This window comes from Engystomops pustulosus, chromosome 2, assembly GCF_040894005.1.
Source record: "Engystomops pustulosus chromosome 2, aEngPut4.maternal, whole genome shotgun sequence".
NCBI lineage: Eukaryota > Metazoa > Chordata > Amphibia > Anura > Leptodactylidae > Engystomops > Engystomops pustulosus.
In genome coordinates, this window is record NC_092412.1 from 244,651,336 (window position 1) to 244,674,995 (window position 23,660).

The window sequence follows — 23,660 nt, forward strand, 5'->3', positions numbered from 1 at the left end:
GCATCAACAGAACCCTCACTGAATTTCTTCCCCACAGGAAGATGGAAGAAACTATCATCTATGTCCACCGAGGAGTCTTCTCTTTCAAGAGGTTTGCAATATTAATCTTAAGAACAGTATTCACAAGGTACACACCATTTTGTAAATGAAATTTTATTTTGCCTTTGTAATAAGTCTACTGGCACATAAAGAAAACTTTTTACTTCTCAAAGGGTTGGGTCCCCCATAAACCTAAATTCCAAACCAGCGGGGTTATTGATCGATGACCTCCCTTTGCCAAGGCTCAGCGAAAACTTGCCAAGGCTTTCAAGAAAACAGCATGCAATGTCAATCAGCTGCCTCTAAAGCCAGCAAGATCTTGTCATGTATCAAAAGTAGTATGGACTCTTGGGATAGGGATGTAATATTACCACTGTACAAGGCATTGGTTTGGCCTCATCTGGAATATGCTGTCCAGTTCTGGGCACCGGTCCATAAAAAGGATGCCCTGGAGCTGGAGAGGGTACAACGAAGAGCCACAAAAACGATAAGGGTTATAGAGGAACTGTTTAGAGGAAAGATTAAAACAACTAGATTTATTTAGTCTGGAAAAGAGACGACAAAGAGGATACATGATTAATTTATATAAATATATGAATGGTCCATACAAAAAATATGGTGGTAAATTGTTCCAGGTTAAATCAAATTAAAAGACGAGGGGGCACGGTCTCCATCTGGAGAAAACAAGGTTTAATCACCAGAGGCGACAGGGCTTTTTTACTATGAGAGCTGTCAATCTGTGGAATAGCTTGCCTCAGGCGCTGGTCACAGCAGGGACAGTAGAGAGCTTCAAGAAGAGTATTTATGTTTTTTTACACTTAAATAACATTGATAGTTATGTTATATAGGATTGTTTACCCTAAATCTCTTCCTCATCCAATCCTTTCACTTTCCTTGGTTGAACTTGATGGACATGTGCCTTTTTTTTTAACTCTATAACTCTGTATATTGGCAACACAAAATCTAAGATGAAGTCCCCTCCAGGGTGAAGGATCAGGATTGAGGAGCCACATACTATATACTCTCCCTTTGACCTCAGGTGGGATTTCCATGAAGGGCAAAGGTCCCTTACAGAGTGGGCTATAGCAACAACATGGCCCATCACTACTGAACACAATGGGGCTCATTAACTAAGGGTCTGTGGACCGTGATTCTGTTTCCCAAATATTTCCTTTTTGCGCCAAATTGCCCTGGGTTTTTGGCGCACGCGATCGGATTGTGGCGCATTGGCTTGAATGCAACAGAAATTGGGGGCGTGCCATCGGACAACCCGACGGATTCGGACAAACCGCGGAGTTTAAAAAATGAAATTGTGGCGCAAGATCAAGCACTCACATACACCAGGAAGAAGAAGGTGAACTCTGGTGGATCTCAGCGCGGAAGCGTCACATGCAGGAAATTGGACGCAAGACCTTGGTGAATCGCGGCAGACCCGAATCCTCGTCGAACAATCCTTCTGCTTCCATGTATTAAACTGTTGCATAAATTTTCACCTTATTTAAATGTATTTATTCAAGTCCTATTTTCCTGATACTTTTACTGCGTTTAAACCATTCCATCTGCACAATTTTTGTCTACACAGTGTGACTAATCACATTAAAATAATAAGTAAAATATGTAAATAATAGGAAAAAAGTAGGGAACACTAAATGAATGGCCCCTGGGACAATAATTGGGTAAGGGAGGAAAAAGGTCTCAAAATAGTAGTGCATGTATGAATATATTGAAATAATGTTATGCTTTACTTAATTATTTCACTTTGATGATCTAACATTTGCTAATCAAGTGTTATTAAGACAAGAAAATCCTCTTCCTTTTGGAAAGTAAATTTTCCATTACATTGCATATTGCAGAGTGACGTTAATGTGCTAACACTTAAGCTCACACTACAGTTAACTGGGAAATTAAAATGAGAAGCAAGCGCAGTAAATAATACATCCTGTCAAGATTTCCTACCATTCCACTTAGCCAGTCTCATTACTATGTTTATCAGGAGACAATATTTCCTAATGTTCTACCTCTCAGACATTTATACCACATTCTTATGCTGGATATACAGGCTGAGATGTCTTATAAAGAGAGTAGCTGATAAGCACAAGGAAGTAAAGAATAAGGTAAGTATCAGAATCTTTTTATTTTGATCCATTTGTATCATGTCTTTAAAGCACCAGTACATAGCACCACATATCATGGCAGTGTGTACAGAGGCATATGGTACAAAGATGTCATCATGGAGCCTGTGAGATGGGAACCCTTTGACCCGTGATGGGTGTCACCTGCCAAAAGTGGACCCAAAGACATAATTGCACTAATGGGCAGCTATTAGGACTGACCTACACTCACTGGCCACTTTATTAGGTACACCATGCTAGTAACGGGTTGGACACCCTTTTGCCTTCAGAACTGCCTCAATTCTTCGTGGCATAGATTCAACAAGGTGCTGGAAGCTCCTCAGAGATTTTGGTCCATATTGACATGATGGTATCACACAGTTGCCGCAGATTTGTCGGCTGCACATCCATGATGCGAATCTCCCGTTCCACCACATCCCAAAGATGCTCTATTGGATTGAGATCTGGTGACTGTGGAGGCCATTTGAGTCCAGTGACCTCATTGTCATGTTCAAGAAACCAGTATGAGATGATTCCAGCTTTATGACATGGCGCATTATCCTGCTGAAAGTAGCCATCAGATGTTACAGGGTACATTGTGCTCATAAAGGGATGGACATGGTCAGCAACAATACTCAGGTAGGCTGTGGCGTTGCAACGATGCTCAATTGGTACCAAGGGGCCCAAAGAGTGGCAAGAAAATATTCCCCACACCATGACACCACCACCACCAGCCTGAACCGTTGATACAAGGCAGGATGGATCCATGCTTTCATGTTGTTGACGCCAAATTCTGACCCTACCATTCGAATGTCGCAGCAGAAATCGAGACTCATCAGACCAGGCAACGTTTTTCCAATCTTCTACTGTCCAATTTCGATGAGCTTGTGCAAATTGTAGCCTCAGTTTCCTGTTCTTAGCTGAAAGGAGTGGCACCCGTTTTGGTCTTCTGCTGCTGTAGCCCATCTGCCTCAAAGTTCGACGTACTGTGCATTCAGAGATGCTCTGTCTACCTTGGTTGTAACGGGTGGCGATTTGAGTCACTGTTGCCTTTCTATCAGCTCGAACCAGTCTGCCCATTCTCCTCTGACCACTGGCATCAACAAGGCATTTCTGCCCACAGAACTGCCGCTCACTGGATGTTTTTTCTTTTTCGGACCATTCTCTGTAAACCCTAGAGATGGTTGTGCGTGAAAATCCCGGTAGATCAGCAGTTTCTGAAATACTCAGACCAGCCCTTCTGGCACCAGCAACCATGCCACGTTAAAAGGCACTCAAATCACCTTTCTTCCCCATACTGATGCTCGGTTTGAACTGCAGGAGATTGTCTTGACCATGTCTACATGCCTAAATGCACTGAGTTGCCGCCATGAGATTGGCTGATTAGAAATTAAGTGTTAACGAGCAGTTGGACAGTTGTACCTAATAAAGTGGCCGGTGAGTGTAGGTTGAAGACACCATAAGAAGAGATATCTGCCCCAGGGGGAGCTCTGTGACTATGGGCTACTATGAAGCACTATGAGTATGGACTATTGTGGGGGGCGCTGTGACTTAGTGACTGCGGGACATTATGACAATGGCCTAATGCAGTGATGGCAAACCTATGGCACGGGTGCCAGAAGTGGCACTCTGAACCCCCTCTGTGGGCACCCAGGCCATCAGCCAGCGCAAAAGTCACCATTCAGGATGACTCCTCCTGCAGTCACAGGCAGCCCAAAACGTGCCATATTAAGCACTATTTTATAGTGACTTGAAGTACAGGAGGAGCAAGGAGGTGTGGACAGAGCTGGATTATAATTGATGCCCCTTCTCAGGGCCTGTGATTCATCCTGTTAAGGGGACCTTTAGAGGGAAGCTACAATAATAATCAGAATCTTTCTCCTGCATTGGTGTCTTCAGGATGTCAATACGTTCGAATCTGTGACACAGCAGGGAGCAATAAGTTACTTTAAATTGGCATTTGGCACTTTGTGAAAAAATATGTGGCTTTTGGTTGTAGTTTGGGCACTCAGTCTCTAAAAGGTTTGCCATCACTGGCCTAATGTATGGCACTGTAAATTTGGACTACTGTGAGGGCCCTGTGACTATGAGCTACTCTGGGGGCATTGTGACTATGGGCTAATGAGGAGGCACTGTGACTATGGGCTAATGAGGAGGCACTGTGACTATGGGCTTATGAGGAGGCACTGTGACTATGGGCTAATGAGGAGCAATGTAACTACAGGGTTACTGTATTTGGATACATCTAAATGAAATGTGAATGGTTGGCTATATCAACTTCCCTATTAGTATATGGGAGGGGGAAGAAAAAAAATGGTGTGCTTGGTTTGAATGTAACTTTATTCTTGCATGAGTAATTTACAAGTATATGACCACTTATAAAATGTGTTCAAAGTGCTGCATATTGTGTTGGATTGTCAATGTAACCCACTCTTCACACACTGATAGCAACACCACAGAAGAAATGCTTCCAGATATACCAGACCATAACCAGACCACACCATCCATTTTTGTGTTCCAACACTCTTGGAGTGATCTATACACTGTGGGTTAGTGTCAGATGATGACCGGAAAAGGGCTGAGTCTGGGAAAAATGGCTAACGGGGTCAGAAAAGGGCCTAACTGTACTTTTAACTGAAGTAAAACACAAATAGAACATATCATTGCAAAGGTGATTGGCCAAAGTTTTATTAATTTCTTCTGAACAATTGTCTATAAAATATAACTTTTTTTTACTACAGGAAATAAAATATACAACATAATATCACTGTTATAAATACAAATGCATTTATATCTAAATAGTGGCCGAGTATTTGACAACAGAGCTGGAATCAAATTGTCATTTCGACAATTTGCTTCTGCCAAGAAAGATGGCGTGCCCTTCCTGCATATCTATAAAAACCCCAGGCTAACTCCACCCCCAAAGACAAATCATATCACTTACCTCTACAACTCCAACCCCCAAAAACATTCCTCTCCCATTTTCTCAGCCCATCCAGTCATGGCCGCATTACACCCACTCGCAGCCAGCTCCGTGCTAACAATAGTGGTGGTTCCATTTGTTAACTTTACCATTCACAAAAAAGTTTGCCTCATCAATGAACATAATGGCCCAGGTTTATCAAAAATAGTGCGAATTGGGCCAATGTTCTGTGTAAACTGAGGGTCCTGTTCCAATTTTTGTTTTGCCCATTCTGCAGATTCAGTGCACCACCTCGTTGAGATGCTGCAGCAGCTGAATTTTGTAAGGGGGGCCATTTGTGAGTAGCTAATATCCGCCAAAGGGATTTTCCACTGATGCCATACTGTGGGCTCTTGCTCAATGAAGCAAGGACAGCCACTTACATTTCTTTATTTGTGACTTGCATCCACATTTTGGCAAATCCAACAGTGAACCGGTCTACGAAATTTGGCAAGCAGTTTGCTGTAGCATGGGAAATGGGTGGTCTCGTAGGGTGTATTGCATTGAAATCTGCTGCAATGACCTGGGTACCGCGTTGACCAGACGTCAACACAATTTTTATCCGCTCCTCACGTGTAACATGTCAATGGCCGGAAACAAAGAGTAACGTGTAACGTTAAAACCATTGTTTTTCTTGTGAAATTCTCAATAAGTTTGATATATTACATGACCCTCTTCCCATTGAAAAAAATAAAGTTGGATCCAAAATGACCGACTTCAAAATGGCCACCACAGTCAACACCAATCTTGAAAAGTTTTTCCCCTCCCATTTCCTAATGTGCCTTAAACAGAAAGTTGATTTCACCAATCATTGCCATTTTATTAAGGTGTATCCATATAAATGGCCCACCCTGTATATTGGCTACTGTGGAGGAGCATTGTGAATATATTGGCTATTGTGGGGGCACTGTGAGTATACTGGCTACTGTGACTTCATTACTGTGGATGACTTTGACTTGCCTACTCTTGGGGTACTGTGACTTGGCTATTACTTGGGGGAACCATGATATAAGTATTGTGGGAGTTTTGTGAATTGGGTACTATAGGATATTTTGAATTAGCTACTGTGAAGTCGGGCACTGTGACTTGGCTATTGTGGGGCAGGCACTATATCAATATTAGCAACTGTTTCGCAATGTAATTTGGCTTTTGTAGGGCAGGCACTGTGACTTGGCTATTGAGGGGGCAGGAGCCATGATTATTTTAGCTACTGTGTCTCGATGTAATTTGGCTATTGTAGGGCAGGCACTGTGACTACACTTGCTAATGGAGTTCACTATGATTAGTGTGGATTCTGTGGGGACGCTGTTATGGATGCCTCCATACTAGAGACCTCCTATAACAGGATATTTAAATAAAGAGCAAGGTAAATCCTGACTGGACTCCTAGGAGAGGCAATGAGAGCCCTTATTACAGGTAAAGCTCAGTTCTAAATTATGAACTATGCATCCCAGGTTTATTACTTCCAACATTACTAGTAAAAGTTCCAACTACAGTGGGTACAAAAAGTATTGAGACCCCTTTAAATTTTTCACTCTTTGTTTCATTGCAGCCAGTTGGTAAGATAAAAAAGAACTTCTTTCTGCTCCCCATTTTGACAGAAAAGAAAAACCAAAAATGTAAATATTTTTGCAAATTTATTTACAAGAAAAACAAATATCACATGGTCATAAGTATTCAGTCTTTATGCTGTGAGACTCATATTTAACTCACATGCTGTCCATTTCCTTATGATCCTCCTTGATTTGGTTCTACTCCTTCATTGGAGTCCAGCAGTGTTTATTTAAACTGATTGGAATTTATAAGGAAAGGCGCACACTTGTCTATATAAGACCTCATAGCTCACTGTCAGAGCACATGAGAATCATGGGGTCTAAGGAACTGCCCAAGAATCTTAGAGACAGAATTATAGCATGGCACAAATCTGGCCAAGATTACAAAAGAATTTAAGCAGCACTCAAGGTTCCTAAAAGCACAGTGGCCTCCATAATCCTTGAATGGAAAAAGTTTAGGAGGACCCCAACTCTTCCTCAACCTGGCCATGCAGCCAAACTAAGCAACAGTGGGAGAAGAGCCTTGGTGAGAGAGGTAAAGAAGAACCCCAAGATCACTGAGGCTGAGCTCCAGAGATGCAGTAGGGAAGGGGGAGAAAGTTCCACAAAGTCACCTATCACTGCAGCCTCCACCATTTGGGGCTATATGGCAGAATCTGCCAGAGGAAACCTCTCCTCAGTGTAAGATATATGAAAGGTGCATACAGTGTGCAAAAAACCCATGAAGACTATGAGAAATAAGATTCTCTGACCAAGTCTGACAAAGATTGAACTTTTTGCCGTTAATTCTAAGCCTTATGAGTGGAGAAAACTGTGCACATCACCTGCCAAATACAATCCAAACAGTGACACGTGGTGGTGGCAGCTTCATGCTATGGAAGGGGGGTTCAGCGGCAGGGGCAGGGTGACTGGTTGCAATTGAAGGAAACATGAATATGCCTAAGTACTGAGATATCCTGCATGAAAACCTCTTGTAGAGCGCTCTGGACCTCAGACTGGGCCAGAAGGTTCACCTTCCAAATAGACAATGGACCACATTTATTGCCACTGTGCCAGTTTTTTTGTCTGACTTTGCACATGTCTTTATAAAGTGTCCGCAACATATATGTGTTGCGGATTCACAATACTCAATGCAACACAAAATGCTGCACTGAAAGCGGTGTTCCGGTGCACAGTTGGACCGTGCAACACATTAATGAGAAATACTGCAACTGCACTAGGTGCAGTTTGCCTGTGGAGTTTGCAGCTTGTGCCAGATTCATGAATTTTGGTGCACGTTCTTCATGGCGCCCCCCTGCACTTCTCGGGAAGTGTGCACCATTTTTTTGTGCACTTTGTTCATGCTGCAGAACTGCGGATTGAGCCATGACCTACACCCCAAATGGAGCATCTTTGAAGAGACTTGAAAATGGTTTCCCTAAACCTCCACCACACAACCTGAGGGAACTGTAGAGAATCTGCAAGGAAGAGGCAGAGGATCCCCAAATCTAGGAGTGAAAAACTTGTTGTAGCTTCCCAAGAAGACTCATGTCTGCACTAGCTTCAAAGCTCCTTCTACTCAATACTGAGCAAAGGGGCTGAATACTTATCATCATGTGATTTCAGTTTTTCTTGTTTAATAAATTAGCAAAAATATCAACATATTTCAGTTTTTTTCTGTTCAGATGGGGACATAGTGTATATTAATGAGCAAATAAAATAACTTTTTTGATCTCACCAATTTAATGCAATGAAACAAAGAGTGAAAAATGTAAAGGCTCTGAGTACTTTCCGCACCCACTGTATTTCATATGAAATGTTATATTTTGCATGAATACTTTCCAAAACTTTTTTTGGTAGCTGTGTGTAGCGCTTGTCTAAAATGTGTTCTTTTTTTAATATTTGGGATGCAAATTGGTATGTCTTCGAATTGTGGAAATAAAAAAGTCCACAAAGGGAGCTTAATAAAGCAGGCGAATAATCTTATGAACTACCAAAATAGTAGTTAAAAAGCACAACTATTGTAAAACATAGATGTGACCATTCTGCCACCTCCTGGTCTGTACAAAGTAGATTTTGCCACTGAGCCTTAATTTTTGGCAGTACATGGATATACACAAAAAAACTTAACTTTACGTCACAATCCTCATTGTCAATCATTAATATTTATCTTTATGTGTATGATGCTAAAATGATTTGTTACGGTAACAGACTGAGGATTAACTTATAGGTTTAAACATTTACAATAGTAGTGTCTAATAGTTTATTGTGTGAGGCAATGCATGGGGAATAGAATGATGCAATTATCTAAAATTAATTTATGCATTTATTAGCTGGTGTCCTAATAGTGAAATATTCTAGAATACAGTTATTGCTCTAGCACTGGGAAGGTAATAAATATTTGATCAGAGGGGTTTCATAGATTTAAAGGGATATTGGTTAGGTCATTCGAAACACAAAGCCAAGTTTTTATGGATCGCTGGTTTAGTGTCCCAAATCTGGCCCAACCATTAACATTTTTAAAGAAACTCTTATATTTTTGTGCATGATTGTTCTTTGGCCCAAAGTAATAAACCTCATTCTCACATGTGCCGCAGCTACAGAAAAAACAAGTGGAGCACCTTGTTATCCATGGCCTCTTTCCTTCTAAAATCAAATTCAGCTAATGAGAAGAGCACTGTGGAGTGTAACCAGAACCCCTCCATGCTGCAGCATCACAGGCTGTTTCACTGTCTCCCCATCCTCCTCAGCACTTCCCCTTTCCTCTGCATGACCTAATAATCTCAAAGCAGCAGAGGAAGTTTCAGTACACAGTGGGAGGGAGAAGTGTTCATGTACAGTGTACATGTGAATCTGCAGCACGTAGGGGCTCTGGTAAAACCCCCAAGAGCCTTTCAGGAGCATAATATTAAAAGTTGATTTTAGAAAAAAGGAGGCCATGAATAACAAATATATAAAATCTCTCTGTATTCAGACCACACATTGGAAGGCAACTTATGATGCAGGACACTGCTACTTTGTAAAACCTATGTTCTCCATCGGGACCCTGAAGTCATACAGCAAAATCAAATTATACAAGGTTTGGTTTTTTCCCTTTGTAATTTCTATAAACTGCTCAAATCCAGGTGGGTTTTACCCATCCACAATGCTGATGTCCGCATGTCCCTAGGCCTTTTGACAACAATGAACACATAATTATGGGTTATTGTAAGAAAATTACCACTGACATTTCCAGGCGGTTGGAATAATAAAGAAAAGGGCATTTTATTCAGAAACTCTTACCATGGGTAATATGTGACATCACAGTCAAAAGTTTGTCAAGTAATATTAAACTTAAAAAAAATTAAAAATAAGCTGTAAAAATTGGTAAAAAAAAATGTTCCTGACTCGATGGATACCCTATAATTGGTGTTTTGATGCTTTCTCATCCCCACAGCTCTCTACTTCTTCTAATTTGTACTTTTTTTTTTTAGAGTTCGTCATCGGCCAGGGCCGATTTGGAAAAATTGGAGTACTGAAAACTTTTTGCAGTCGCTTCATTCGGCCAGTTGCGGAGGGTCCCGGTGGTCTGAACCCCAAGATCAGACATTTATCTCCTATTCTGTGATTAGGGGATGTATCTTTAAAGGGAACCTATCAGTACATTTTATACTCCTAAATAAACAATTTTCTAAGAACTGCTATTAGAGGTCAGTACAACCACTGCTACATTGTTCCTTCTCATGTCTATAAACTTTCACTTTCTGTCCCCAAAGGTATCTCACTGTGTATGCAAATCACCCTGAGCGAGTCTGATCCGAGTATTCCTCAGTGCTGAGTCCGGTATATTCATAAGTCTTCTCTAAAGTGGGGGGAATGACAGAGCTGATTTCTCTTCAGCGAGTCATACACATCTCACTCAACTCCCTCATTTCCCCTCCTTCAGGAATTCTCTTCGGCAATTCACAAGGAAGGGGGGAATGAGGAAGCAGACGGAAGAGAAAGCATGTCCCTTGTGGCTTTGTGACTCACCTTGTCACCTAGGTCGTATGGCTAGGTCCCTGCAACTTGTTTTTAAAGTGATTTTAGCTATTGATATATAAAATAAGCATGCAGCACAGTATGCCTGGGAACCTGCCATTAGGTTAAATGGTGAAAACCTGATGACAGGTCCCCTTTAAGTACTTAGGTCTTTAATGACACAACCTATTTAAGCCGACCCTTGTACATTCTAGTGCAATACTGATCCCTAGAAATGAGGTTCAATATGTATATAGCATGTGGCAGCCAAAGCATTAGAACAAGAAGGAAACCATGGTGATGCAGGAACAATATACTGCAGGTTTCTTTGACAACAAGAGATATATGATTCACCATCTAACGAGTTAAAAATAGCAGCTGTCTGTCCTTGCTTTTTTATTCAGGGAAGTGACTGGAACATAATAGTGCAATAAAAAGAGGAAAGAACAGTGTATTTCCATATTATTTTTCCCATTTATAACAAAAGGCCTACTCTCGTGACAATGTTATATCATTGAGAGAGATAGAGAAAAGACAAAAGTTTTCTTGCATAACGATTACTAATCTCTTAGACGAAATATATGCAATATCCATTTTCAGCAGAGTTTTCTAGAAAGTATTGGTTGATAATTATTATCCATCAAAACAGAAGCATTTCACCTCCATAGTTGTATTAGCCACACTACGCTCCCAAAACTGTAGTGTAAGGCGTAAACTGCTACAGATGGAGATTCATCTGCATTTGGTTGCTGTCATGCTTGATCTTAAGGGGACTGCCTTACAAAGTAGCAAAAAGATGCAATGTTTTCCTTGTCCCATCCTTGAAAATGTATGTTTCCCAGAATCCCCTAGTGGCAATGGCCTTAAGTCTCCATATGCCTGCAAGGCAGCCTTAATTGGCAAAGTCTCCATAAGGAGAACTCTCACTTCCCGAGTCCATCTCACTGACAGAGAAAGGAAGAGGCGGGAGCAGGAAGAGTCATAATCTCCTGTTGCAGGGCCCTACTTTTTATCAGTGCTCAGACATGTAAACAAAGAATCATGGAGAGTCTGCAGACAGCCCTAAAACATGTAGCAGGACTGCTGAATCCCTTGATGAACATTCAGGGATTATTATTAAGGCAGTAGAGGCCCATGGGCAATTTATGTTAAAGAGTGGACAACCATATGGATGTATGGTGAGGTCTCACGGGGTGAGCTCTCTGTAACTTTCAACCCACAGACATTCCATTTATAAATGAATAAAAATAGTAACATCTTTGTTCTAGAAAATTCACGTGACAGATTCTCCTTACAAACATTTTTAATGTCATTTTACTTGTGAAATAATATAATTTAAGACCTTCAGAAGAAAACAAATAGAGAAAACGACAGCTCACCCTGATGATATATTTCATAGCACCTGGAACCATCCGAGCATGGATCACTCCGGCTTGAAGAGTGGAAATATAAAAAACTACGAACACGATCCAGCTTCAAAGGATGCAACAGGAATCCATATAAAATTTTCAAGGCTTTATTCCATCTCATTAAAAATCATAAATTCTGCCATGGGATACAACATCATAAATCGTCTACGCGTTTCGGGTGATAGACACCCTTATTCATGACAGTCATTTTGGGTGACAGTCATGAATAAGGGTTGTAGAGAACCGGGGTACCGCACTCCTGATAAAGTGCGGATGGTGCTTACGTCGGGTGCTCAGTCCCAATATATAGAGAAGGAAAACGTAGCACACATCCTGATTTGGTTTTTATACTTTCATCTTTTAATGTATATATTCAATATTTGTAGCTCCACCAAAAAAGTTTATACAAATCATATGCTGATATAACAGATCATAGGTTATTCTTAACGACGTTTCGGTCTCATTCGACCTTTGTCAAGTCCGATCTGAAACTAATACAAAAGTAGAGCAAAGTAAATATCCTCAAAGTACAATATTATTAACAATCATTAATAAATAGTTTGAGTTCAATGGATCAGTATTATGCAAGTTATAAATATGACAGTGTTAGAACTCTAAGAGAGATGCATGTTAAGTAGTAAATCGAGTATCTGTAAGTATATTAGGTTGTTAGGTAGAAGTCAAGGTAAAAGGTGTTAAAGGTAGACCGAGAGGTAATGTAATCTATGTTGGAGAGGTAGGGTGGTAAAGCAGGAGAAGGAGGCAGGTGGGTTTCCAGGTGTATGATGGTAATGCTTACCTAAGTGGTGGTCTGTATGCCGGCTCAGGTGGAGTAGGGGACTTGTGCCTGTAAGCGGCGTGCTAATAAGCACGCTCTAATGACGGCCGAGCCAGTGAGCGGCCGCGTGACCGCGAAACCGGAAGTCCGTCCCGTAGGACCGGAAGTCGGGTCCGCGGTGCGCGAGTCGCTCTATTGCGCATGCGCGCCTCACGTGCGTCCCACCACCCGAAGTGTCGGGTTGTCATGGCAACGCGCCGCGAGGCGCGCACGCGCAGTGTAGGAGTCGTGGTCCCCAAACCACCCAATAGGGATGGCTGTGAGGATCCGACTCCTACCTGGCCCGGCCGTGATTGAGGAAGACGCAATAGAGTATTTGCATCTCTGGTTGTAGTTGAATGGAAGGTCAGGTAATATGCATATTGGGATGTAGGGCATGGTAGTTGTGCCAATCTACATGATAAAATGGACTGTGGTGTGTGAGTGACTGGTATAGTGTATTGGAAATATGGGAGAAGTCATGTATGGGAAATCTATGGGGAATAGATCATAGGTAATATAGAGGTGGAAGGAAAGAAAAGGAAAAAAAGAAAAAGGAAAAGAAAAAATGATGATGTACATGAGCATTATCAGTATGTCTATATACAGTTACCATATATCACGAGTCTATGTGTAGAGGTCAGTCCCAGTGACCATATCCACGCTATAATCTATTTTTTCTGAAAGGCAAAGATAAAACGGGTTAGACATAAATTCATCTTATATACTTACAGATACTCGATTTACTACTTAACATGCATCTCTCTTAGAGTTCTAACACTGTCATATTTATAACTTGCATAATACTGATCCATTGAACTCAAACTATTTATTAATGATTGTTAATAATATTGTACTTTGAGGATATTTACTTTGCTCTACTTTTGTATTAGTTTCAGATCGGACTTGACAAAGGTCGAATGAGACCGAAACGTCGTTAAGAATAACCTATGATCTGTTATATCAGCATATGATTTGTATAAACTTTTTTGGTGGAGCTACAAATATTGAATATATACATTAAAAGATGAAAGTATAAAAACCAAATCAGGATGTGTGCTACGTTTTCAGTCATGAATAAGGGTGTCTAACACCCAAAACGCGTAGACGATTTATGCTGTTGTATCCCATGGCCGAATTTATGATTTTTAATGAGATGGAATAAAGCCTTGAAAATTTTATATGGATTCCTGTTGCATTCTTTGAAGCTGGATCGTGTTCGTTGTTTTTTTATAATTTAAGACTTTTTATCAAACTGCCGGCTTCAATTGATGGTTTTATGATTTTTTTTTACTTAAAAGGGGTTTTACCACAAAGAAAAGTTAGACCCTATCCACGGGATAGGGCCTAACTTGCTGATCAGTGGGGGCCTCAGTGCTGAGGCCCCCACAGATCATGAAAACAAGGGGTCCGATGGGGTCCCGCCTACCTCCATGGATGACCGTTCTGCTCCATTAATCTCTATGGAGCTTACGGAAATGCCGAGCACTCCGATGGACCCCTCATTCTCGTGATCTGTGGGGGTCTCAGCACTGAGACCCTTACTGATCAGCAAGTTAGGCCCTATCCTGTAACTTTTTGTCGTGTGAAAACCCCTCTAACTACGTGAAATTTACTTGTAGTATTGTATGGACTTCTTAATGCTAAGTTCACATTTTTGGCAACATTTAGGTTCTTGACAGATACATTTATAACGGGTTAGTTTTTTTATTTCTCTTGCCAACAACATAGGATTTTGATGGAAGATTTCCTTTAATGGAACATCAGAACACAGAGGAGGTGGTGGTGGGGGTTGCTCTGTCCACTTCTGTAAATCCCGCACCAGTGCTCAAATTAAAAGTAAAATTAGTTATAAAGTGTTGATTTTTAGACATTGGGGGGAGAAGATGCATTATGGCTTCAAAAACTTGCAGAGAAACTATATGAAATTCCCTCTCCCCGCCAGTTTCGGCCATTCTGTACGATGTGAACACTTGGCCCTTCACATTTACTATGGTGAAGACTATACCAAAAAACTCTGCCAGTTCCCATCTGATCTACCTGTCGGAACTGGCCGGGTACTCTTAGTGGATATGGGCGCAGGAACGTCGTGGGGGGGTGGGGGGATTTTAAGACTGTGGGGGTCATTTACTAAGGGCCCGATTTGCGTTTTCCCGACGTGTTACCCGAATATTTCCGATTTGCGCCGATTGTACCTGAATTGCCCCGGGATTTTGGCGCACGCGATCGGATTGTGGCGCATCGGTGCCGGCATGCACGCGACAGAAATCGGGGGGCGTGGCTGAATGAAAACCCGACGGATTCGGAAATACCGCCGCATTTTTAAAAAAAATTGTGTCGCGAAAATTTCACTCACCTTCATCCAGGATAGGCCGGTGTATTTCGAGGCATTCCAGCGGACTTCAGCGCAGCAGCGCCACCTGGTGGACGGCGGAGGAACTACCATCATAAATCCCGGCCGGACCCGAATCCAGTGCAGAGAACGCGCCGCTGGATTGCGAAAGGGCCAGGTAAGTAAATCTGCCCCTGTGTTCTACCTTAAAAGCCATTCTTAATGAATTCCCCTCTTTGTGTTTGACCCTACCTTATAAGAAAAAACTTGATTATGACAAGACATTGGTTCAACTGAAATGGGGAAAAAAATGTTTTATTGCATACATCTACTTTGAAAGCGTATGTTAAGATGAATATCCTACAAGGACAAGATGCTTGAGTGGTTCAATCCTGTTAAAGGAAATCTATCATGTATATCACGATATCTAAAATACTCCACTGCTGTAAAAGACAGTATGCACATTGCAGCCATGCCTTTATAATGGTGATTTGCTTCTTTCAATATAATTTTTTTAAAATTTTTAATTATGCACAAGTGCTTTGGGGGGAGTTCCTACTGCCCCTCCAGGCCCCGGTTCACTGCCTAGTCCACGCCCCTTGCAGCACTTCTGGTGATGTCACCATTCTTGCTCCAAATCTCATCCAAGTGTACTAGCACTTCCTTTGTGCTGCCAGCTTCCACAACAGCTGAGCAGCTTCTGACAGCTGTGACACAAGTTCTACATCCGATGCCAGCGGTACAGGTAAAGAGCGAGATTTTCAGTGGTAACACTGATGTCACCTGCTTTAGAGGGAGAGTTAGAAGTGATGCAGGGGGCATGAATTAGGTGGTGAAGCTGGAGGGAGCTTTACTAGCTGTATACCAGGAACAGTGTCATGATTTACCTGTACCTAATAATAATAAGCTGCCCAATCAGTCCCTTTCCTCAATGGGGCTCACAATCTAATCAATCTACCAGTATGTTTTGGAGTATGGGAGGAAACCGGAGGACCCGGATGAAACCCACACAAACACGGAGCGAACATACAAACTCTTTGCAAATGTTGACCCTGGAACTTGAACCCAGGTCCCCAGAACTGCAAGGCTGTAATGCTACCCACTAAGCCACTGTACTGAACCTACAACCTAATATAAGAATTACAAAATAGTTTTCTCTGAAAAAGTATAAGTCTTCAAATTACATTCTAAAAGTGATATCTGATCTTACTAATATCACAATATTTCTTTCTCAAGAAAACAGAAATACTACACACATCAATCTGTTATGTGCTGAAATTCAGAATAGTACAGATCCAACATCTTGAACTCTCTAAGGCCTCTTGACCACGGACGAGTGCAGTCAGTGAAAATCGCTCTGATCACTTTAATGTACTGACAAGTTCATTCAGAAGTGATCAGAAGTTTGGGAAATGCCAAGAGCGCACGGAGACTGCACTCAATAGTGGGCAAGGGGCCTTATCCTTGAAGACATTCCTACTGTTTCCATTAAGGGCGAATATCATAAGTGTGAGTTTCGCACCCACACATCTTACTAAATTATATTTCAATCTTTCCTAAACTTTCATTATAATCTAGAAAGATATTTTTTTTTGTTAAAGAATGTGTGTTTTGCAGGGAGAGGATATAAAGAATTATTCAGCTGTATAATAGCACCATCTAGTGATCACTCGCTCCACAATCCTCTTACATTTACAATAGGAAATTGATTACCTGGATTCCACTTGTTCAGTATTTTCTTCTTATTTTTTTCAGCTTGACAGGAGGAAACTTTTCTTATCATATTCAGGAACATCTTGTTTCCATGGCACCGGCGACATGGAAGGCTTTTAACAGTTGTACAAGGTTTAACTTCATGGCCTCGGCTTTGGCAGTAATGATACGCTTTTGAAGAAATTGTGACCCTCACTTACCCTTATTGAACACACTATTATTAGAGTTCAGTCAGGCTGTATACTGTACATGTAGGAAATGTCACAAAAATCTAACTGAAAATGATGGGAAATTGTTATAGGTAATGAGAATAATGATTGCATCCATCAGAAAGGATAATTATCACTGATTGAATGAAGTGTCAAGTCGAACAAGCGCTATGTGGCCCCATGGAAGTGTAAGATATTTCCAAGCATGGTACTAAGCAATAGAATTTATGGAGATATCCGAGAGATGTGCTCGACTCTATATGACACTCCTATAGCAATGAATGGAGCAGCAGGATTGATGCATTCAATTAGTGAATATGGCACCCTCATGATCTGCAGGTGGTCTGCAATTGGACTCAGAATGTTATCCCCTATACTAGGTCCAGACTATGCAACTAGGTATTGCTTCTCGAAAGTAAAACATTGATGTTTAACTGATAAAAAAAAATGTATTTTATTAGGAGACACATCTGTAAAAATAACCACCCTCTATGTTTATGAACAAAAAATTACAAGAAATACTCAATAAATCCCAAACACTCCAGCACTGTCACTTTGATTCTCTTCACGAAGCATTACCAATTACCCAAGTCATAACTTGCTCGCCTCACAGTACACAAAACACTGAGGCCTGTGATTAGCTGCAATAGTTATATAGGGTGATTGGTAAACACCATCAATGGAGCTAAGTAAACAAAGTGCGACTACAAGAACTGAAGCAGACCCCAGAGCAGATAACTTATAATGCTGGAGATCCCAGAGCAGAAGACTAATAATGCTTAAGATCCCAGAGCAGAGTACTAATAATGCTGGAGACCCCAGAGTAGACAACTAATAATGCTGGAGACCCCAGAGTAGACAACTAATAATGCTTGAGACCTCAGAGCAGAATATTAATAATTCTGGAGATCCAGGAGCACACTAATAATTATTTGAGACCCCAAAGGAGATTACTAATAATGCTGGAGATCCCAGAGCAGACTACTAGTAATGCTGAAGATCCAAATGCAGACAACTAATAATGCTGGAGACCCCAGAGCAGATGAATAAAAATGCTTGAGACCCCAGAGCAGGAGACTAATAACATTGGGGACCACAAAGCAGACCGAGAGAAGACAAAAAAAGCTAAGTCTGCAAGGCCCACTTTTTCAAGTCACAAGATCTGGAATGGAATCTATACTAAACTGGATCAGGAAGACTTAAAGGAAATGATTTTATGGATGGTTAATCTGTCACGATAGAGAGAGGGGTGCAGGACTTAAACTCATCCACACTTCTTGTCATGAGGAACAGAATAAATTATCAAAAGAATAGTTAAATAATGTAGCAAGGGTCAGATAGAAAGTATAGAAAAATGGCTGTCTCAGTCAACAACTGAACACAAAATCACACACCCAGCTTTCCCAAGGAACAGATCGTAAAAGGCAATTAAAAGCAGATCTGGGAGTAGTTTTCAAGCACAGAAGGCTGAAACCTGATCCCATTCAGAGGGTTCTGACATATACCCTACACCCATTTGTGAGCCGGTGCCAGAAGCGGGACGTTATAGAACGTCCCGGTGCGGGAAGAATCTACCTGCAGGGACAAACTATAACGTCCTGGTGCGCCTAGGAGTTAGTTATAGCTTAACAATAACAGCTTATGCTGTCGTCTCATTGTCTGATGAGGCAGAGGGAGTGCCAGTGAGAATTGGTTTCCCCACAACGTCAAGAAACCACGCCATCATCCGTCTGTTTCAAATATAGAAAAACGCCCATATCCCTCCTAGTTGAAATAGACGCATGACGGAGCGGTTTCTAGAGGGTGGTGTGGGGACCACTTCTTTATGGATGAACAATCCCTTCATTCAAAGGAGTGAAAAGTAATTGGAAAACAAAAAAATTTGTATATAAAATGATAATTCCAATACTTGGTTGAAAACTCTTTTTTGGCAATGACTGCCTGAAGACTCATGAGCTTATGCACATCACCAAATTGTCACAGTCGAAGGTGGTGAACCACTGCGAGCAATGGCGTAAGTGGCAACCAGTATTCACCAGAGCCTGCTGCAAACAGGCACAACTTTGCCCGTAGAGGTGGCCAAGGCAAGGTACAGAATCGGCAGGCAGAATCAGAGTCGAGGTCAGGCAGGAGGTAAGGTAGCACAGGATCAGAGTCAGGGATGAAGCTGAAGGTCAATACAGGCAATAGGGAATAGAGATCAGGAATGGAAATAGGTGTCACAACAGTTAATCACAGGAGTCACAATAAACACCTCCTCTAGGGCTATGAGCCACAAAGATCTGGCTATTTAACAGCAGCCGAATCCCCTCCAGTCGATGAGAAAGAAAACTATCTCCCTCTCACCGTCTTCATGTCCGGGATCTCCTTCACTTCAAAAACATCTGTGGGGTCAGCCTCATGGGAAGGAGGAGCTACTTGCCGGGAGGAGCAATTCAGGATGACAGGTTTTAGAAGGGAGACATGGAAGGAGTTCGGGATGCGCATTGTGGTAGTAAGACAAAGCTTTTGAGCCACTGGTTAATGCGCTTCAGCACCTCGAATGGACCCAGGAAACGGGGAACGAGTTTGTAGCTGGGAATCTTCAATCGAACATATTTGGAGGACAGCCACACTTTCTCACCCAGAGTGAAGACTAGAGGAGACCAGGTTTCTCATCGGCCTGGGTTTTGGTGCGGGTGGACGACCGAAATAGAGACTGCCAAGTTTGCTCCCAGATGGACTTGAGGTCTTGCATCAAGTCTTCCACAGCAAGGAACATCAGATGGTATGGAAGAGGTGGGCGTGGATGTCGTCCATGTAGACAATAGAGAAGAGAGCGGCACCGGCAGATTCAGAGTCCAGGGAATTATAAGAGAATTCCGCCCAAGGTAACAGGATGGACCGGTCGTCCAGTCAAGCAGAAACAAAGTGCCTTAGGTAACAGCCCAGAGTCTGATTGACTCTCTCCACTTGTCAGTTTGACTGTGGCTGATAGGCAAAGTCCAGCTTTACCTGAAGTTGGTTGGACAAGGAATGCCAGAACCTGGAAACAAATTGGAATCCTTGGTCCGAGACAATGTGCTGAGGAAGTCCATGAAACCAGAAGATGTGGAGAAAGAACATGCTGGCAAGATGAGGAACTAACGGAAGACCAGGCAGAAGAACGAAGTGGGACATTTTAGGGAAATGGTGTGTGACCACCCAGATGATGATATTACCGTAAGAAGGTCGAAGATCCGTAATAAAGTCCATGGCCATGTGAGTCCAGGGGCAGCTGGGTATAAGCAGTGGCAGGAGCAGACCTGCTGGCATGAGACGTGATGACTTATTTCAGGCACAGGAACTTAGAGTCTCCTAGATCCTTGACCAGACCTGGCCACCAGTAGAAACAAGAGATGAGAGCGACAAATCTCTGCACCCCAGGGTGCCCAGCCACATGAGAGCAATGTCCCCAAGATAATATCCTCTTCTGAAGGGCAGGTCAGACATAGGTCTTGCCAGGAGGAATTTGCCTTAGAACCACAAGAGAGGCAACAACAAACCTTTCAGGAGGAACAATATGTCAAGGAACTAGTTTGTCCCCAATAACATGGGAGGCACGAGAAAGGGCATTGGCTTTGACATTCTTCTCTGCTGGACAGAAATGGAACTGCAAGTTAAAGCGCGATGAGACCAACGAGCCTGTCGTAGATTGAGGTGTTGGGCGGTCTGGAGATATAGGAGATTTTTATGATCAGTATAGATACAGACCGGATGACGAGCTCCTACCAAAAGATTCCACCACTCTTCTAAGGTGAGCTTTATGGCCAGAAGCTGCCGATCACCTAAGGAGTAATTCTTCTCTGCGGCTGAGAAGGTTTTTCGAGAAGACACCACAAGTGAGAGATTGGACTCAAGATCCGCAGAGAACACCAGGATATCGTCCAAGTAGACCACGACACAAGTATATAGCAACTCTCCGATAATGTTGTTGACGAACTGGAATACGGCTGGTGCGTTGCAGAGCCCAACAGCATGTTGAGATACTCGATGTGTCCATCACAAGTATTGCAGGCGGTCTTCCATTCATGGAGATAATGTATGCATAGGTTGATTAGATTGTGAGCCCCATTGGGGACAGGGGGCCCATTTGGCAAGCATTCACTGAAATTCAGATATAGGATTATTCACCTCCCTATAAACGGACACTATTCACTGAGCAAAGTAAAGGGGAGTGTATAGTGGTAAAACTTAACCTTTAATATTCTATTAAAATTTCCAACAACATCTGGAAAAATACAAAAACTGTGTACCCACAGTGTAATCCCTACACCTAAAAGTGTTGATAAAAAAGGCGATACTAGTGACCTCAGACAGCAGAGAGATATACTCTGATCGAGGACTGAGGTCCGTAAATATACTAGTGAGGCTTGGTGATATTGGGATAGCCGGGTAGAGTGCTGTAACTCTTGTCAGTCCGTTGCTATTTTTAGCCTGTGGACTGTACTAGACAGCAATAGATAATTCTCTACCCCCCATGAGCTCTCCTCTAGATTTTATTACAAGATCTGACGCGTTTCCTGAGTACATTCATCAGGGATCAATACATAGATTAGCTAGACCAGACGATAAGTTTGGCAAGCTCTGTGTAGCGCTGCGTAATGTGTGCGCTATATAAATAAAGGAATTATTACTTATTAAACGCATACAAAACGTAAGTAGGAGGGTGTTTGGCCAAAATATGCATTTTGACCTAACTCCCTCCCACTTGCATTTTGGATGCCTTTAAAAACCTGACTAAAACGACAAGTGGGAGACCACCCATAGGGTAATGTTAAGGAGGTCGCACTGGTTTCGGACGCCATCTTGACTACTGTCCGCCATCTTAGATACAGCGGCCATGTTCCCTGACCATTGTCAAGTTAATGTCATGATTCAAACTTCATTTTATATAACCTGGTTGCTGGCCTGTCAGCTAATACCCTTTAACATTTAATGAGAAGCCAGTCTGTCCTTGATGCTACATTATATTATGATTCTGGAGTCCACTTATCTTCTTCTTCTCAGCAAATTAGTATAAACAATATCTGTGTACAAGGTCTCTGAGAACTGAGCACAATTAACCCCTTAACGCTCTGCGCCGTAGCTCTACGGCGCAGAGGTATAAGGGATGTATGAAGAGGGCTCACGGGCTGAGTCCTCTTCATACAAAGGTGGGGGTTTTTGCATAATGCATAAAACCCCACCGCTATACACCCCCCCCCCCCCGTTTCCGCCGGCAAAGTCGCCGGCGGCATTTAAAAGACGGGGGCGCGCGGGCGCCGCCATCTTTTTTTCGATCGCCACGCCCCCGAACGTCATCGGGGGCCGGCGATCGGTTGCCATGGTAGCCTTGTGTCTTCTTTTGACACGAGGCTATCTGGCAGCTGCAGATTCGTTACAATGAGCCAGTGGCTCATTGTAATGAATGTGCTGCAAAAATGCCATATATTGCAATACAGAAGTATTGCAGTATATGGTAGCAGCGATCTGACCATCTAGGGTTAATGTACCCTAGATGGTCTAAAAGATAGTGAAAAAAAAAAGAAAAAAAAAAGTTTAAAAAATAAAAAAAAAATTAATAAAATATTAAAAGTTCAAATCACCCCCCTTTCCCTAGAACGGATATAAAACATAATAAACAGTAAAAATCACAAACATATTAGGTATCACCGCGTCCCAAAATGCCCGATCTATCAAAATATAAAAACGGTTACAGGCGGCGGTGACCTCCGAGGCGGGAAATGGCGCCCAAATGTCCGAAATGCGACTTTTACAACTTTTTACATAACATAAAAAATGAAATAAAAAATGATCAAAATGTCACACAGACCTCAAAATGGTAGCAATGAAAACGTCGCCTCATTTCGCAAAAAATGACCCCTCACACATCTCCGTGCGCCAAAGTATGAAAAAGTTATTAGCATCAGAAGATGGCAAAAAATTTTTTTTCTTTTTTGTACACATTCGTTTAATTTTTGAAAATGTATTAAAACACAATAAAACCTATATAAATTTGGTATCACCGCGATCGCACCGAACAAAAGAATAAAGTAGGCGTGTTATTTGGAGCGAAGAGTGAAAGTCGTAAAAACTGAGCCCACAAGAACGTGACGCACGTGCGTTTTTTTTTCAATTTTTCCACATTTGGAATTTTTTTTCAGCTTCGCAGTACACGGCATGTTAAAATAAATAACATTACGGGAAAGTAAAAATTGTTACGCACAAAATAAGCCCTCACACAGGTCTGTACACGGAAAAATGAAAAAGTTATGGATTTTTGAAGTTGGAGAGCGAGAAAGAAGCCGAAAAACCCTCCGTCCTTAAGGGGTTAATTAACTTTTTTCCCAGAATGTGCTGATGTCCAATAGAATCTAAGTGCCTTATCTCCTTTCATACAACACCCAAAATGCTGATTTCTCTGTATTAAAATATAGCTAGTTTTTTTTTTAAATAAACAGTGTGATTTGAGTGCATCTAAAGACCGGACTGTGGGGCAGATTTACTTACCATTCGCGATCCAGCGGCGCGTTCTCT

General features: G+C 42.0%; 1 protein-coding gene across 2 annotated transcripts in view; it reads right to left on the bottom strand.

Annotated features, from left to right (window-relative positions):
- HUNK (hormonally up-regulated Neu-associated kinase) overlaps nt 1-23,660 on the bottom strand; it is a 94,953-nt gene that overhangs the window by 70,429 nt on the left and 864 nt on the right. The window contains exon 1 of one of the 2 annotated variants that reach the window (XM_072138645.1): nt 16,915-17,023. The exons of the other annotated variant lie outside the window; for it this stretch is intronic. The gene's annotated coding sequence lies outside the window, so the exon portion shown is untranslated. Of the gene's footprint in view, nt 1-16,914; nt 17,024-23,660 lie in introns of those variants that run through there. 2 annotated transcript variants of the gene reach the window in all.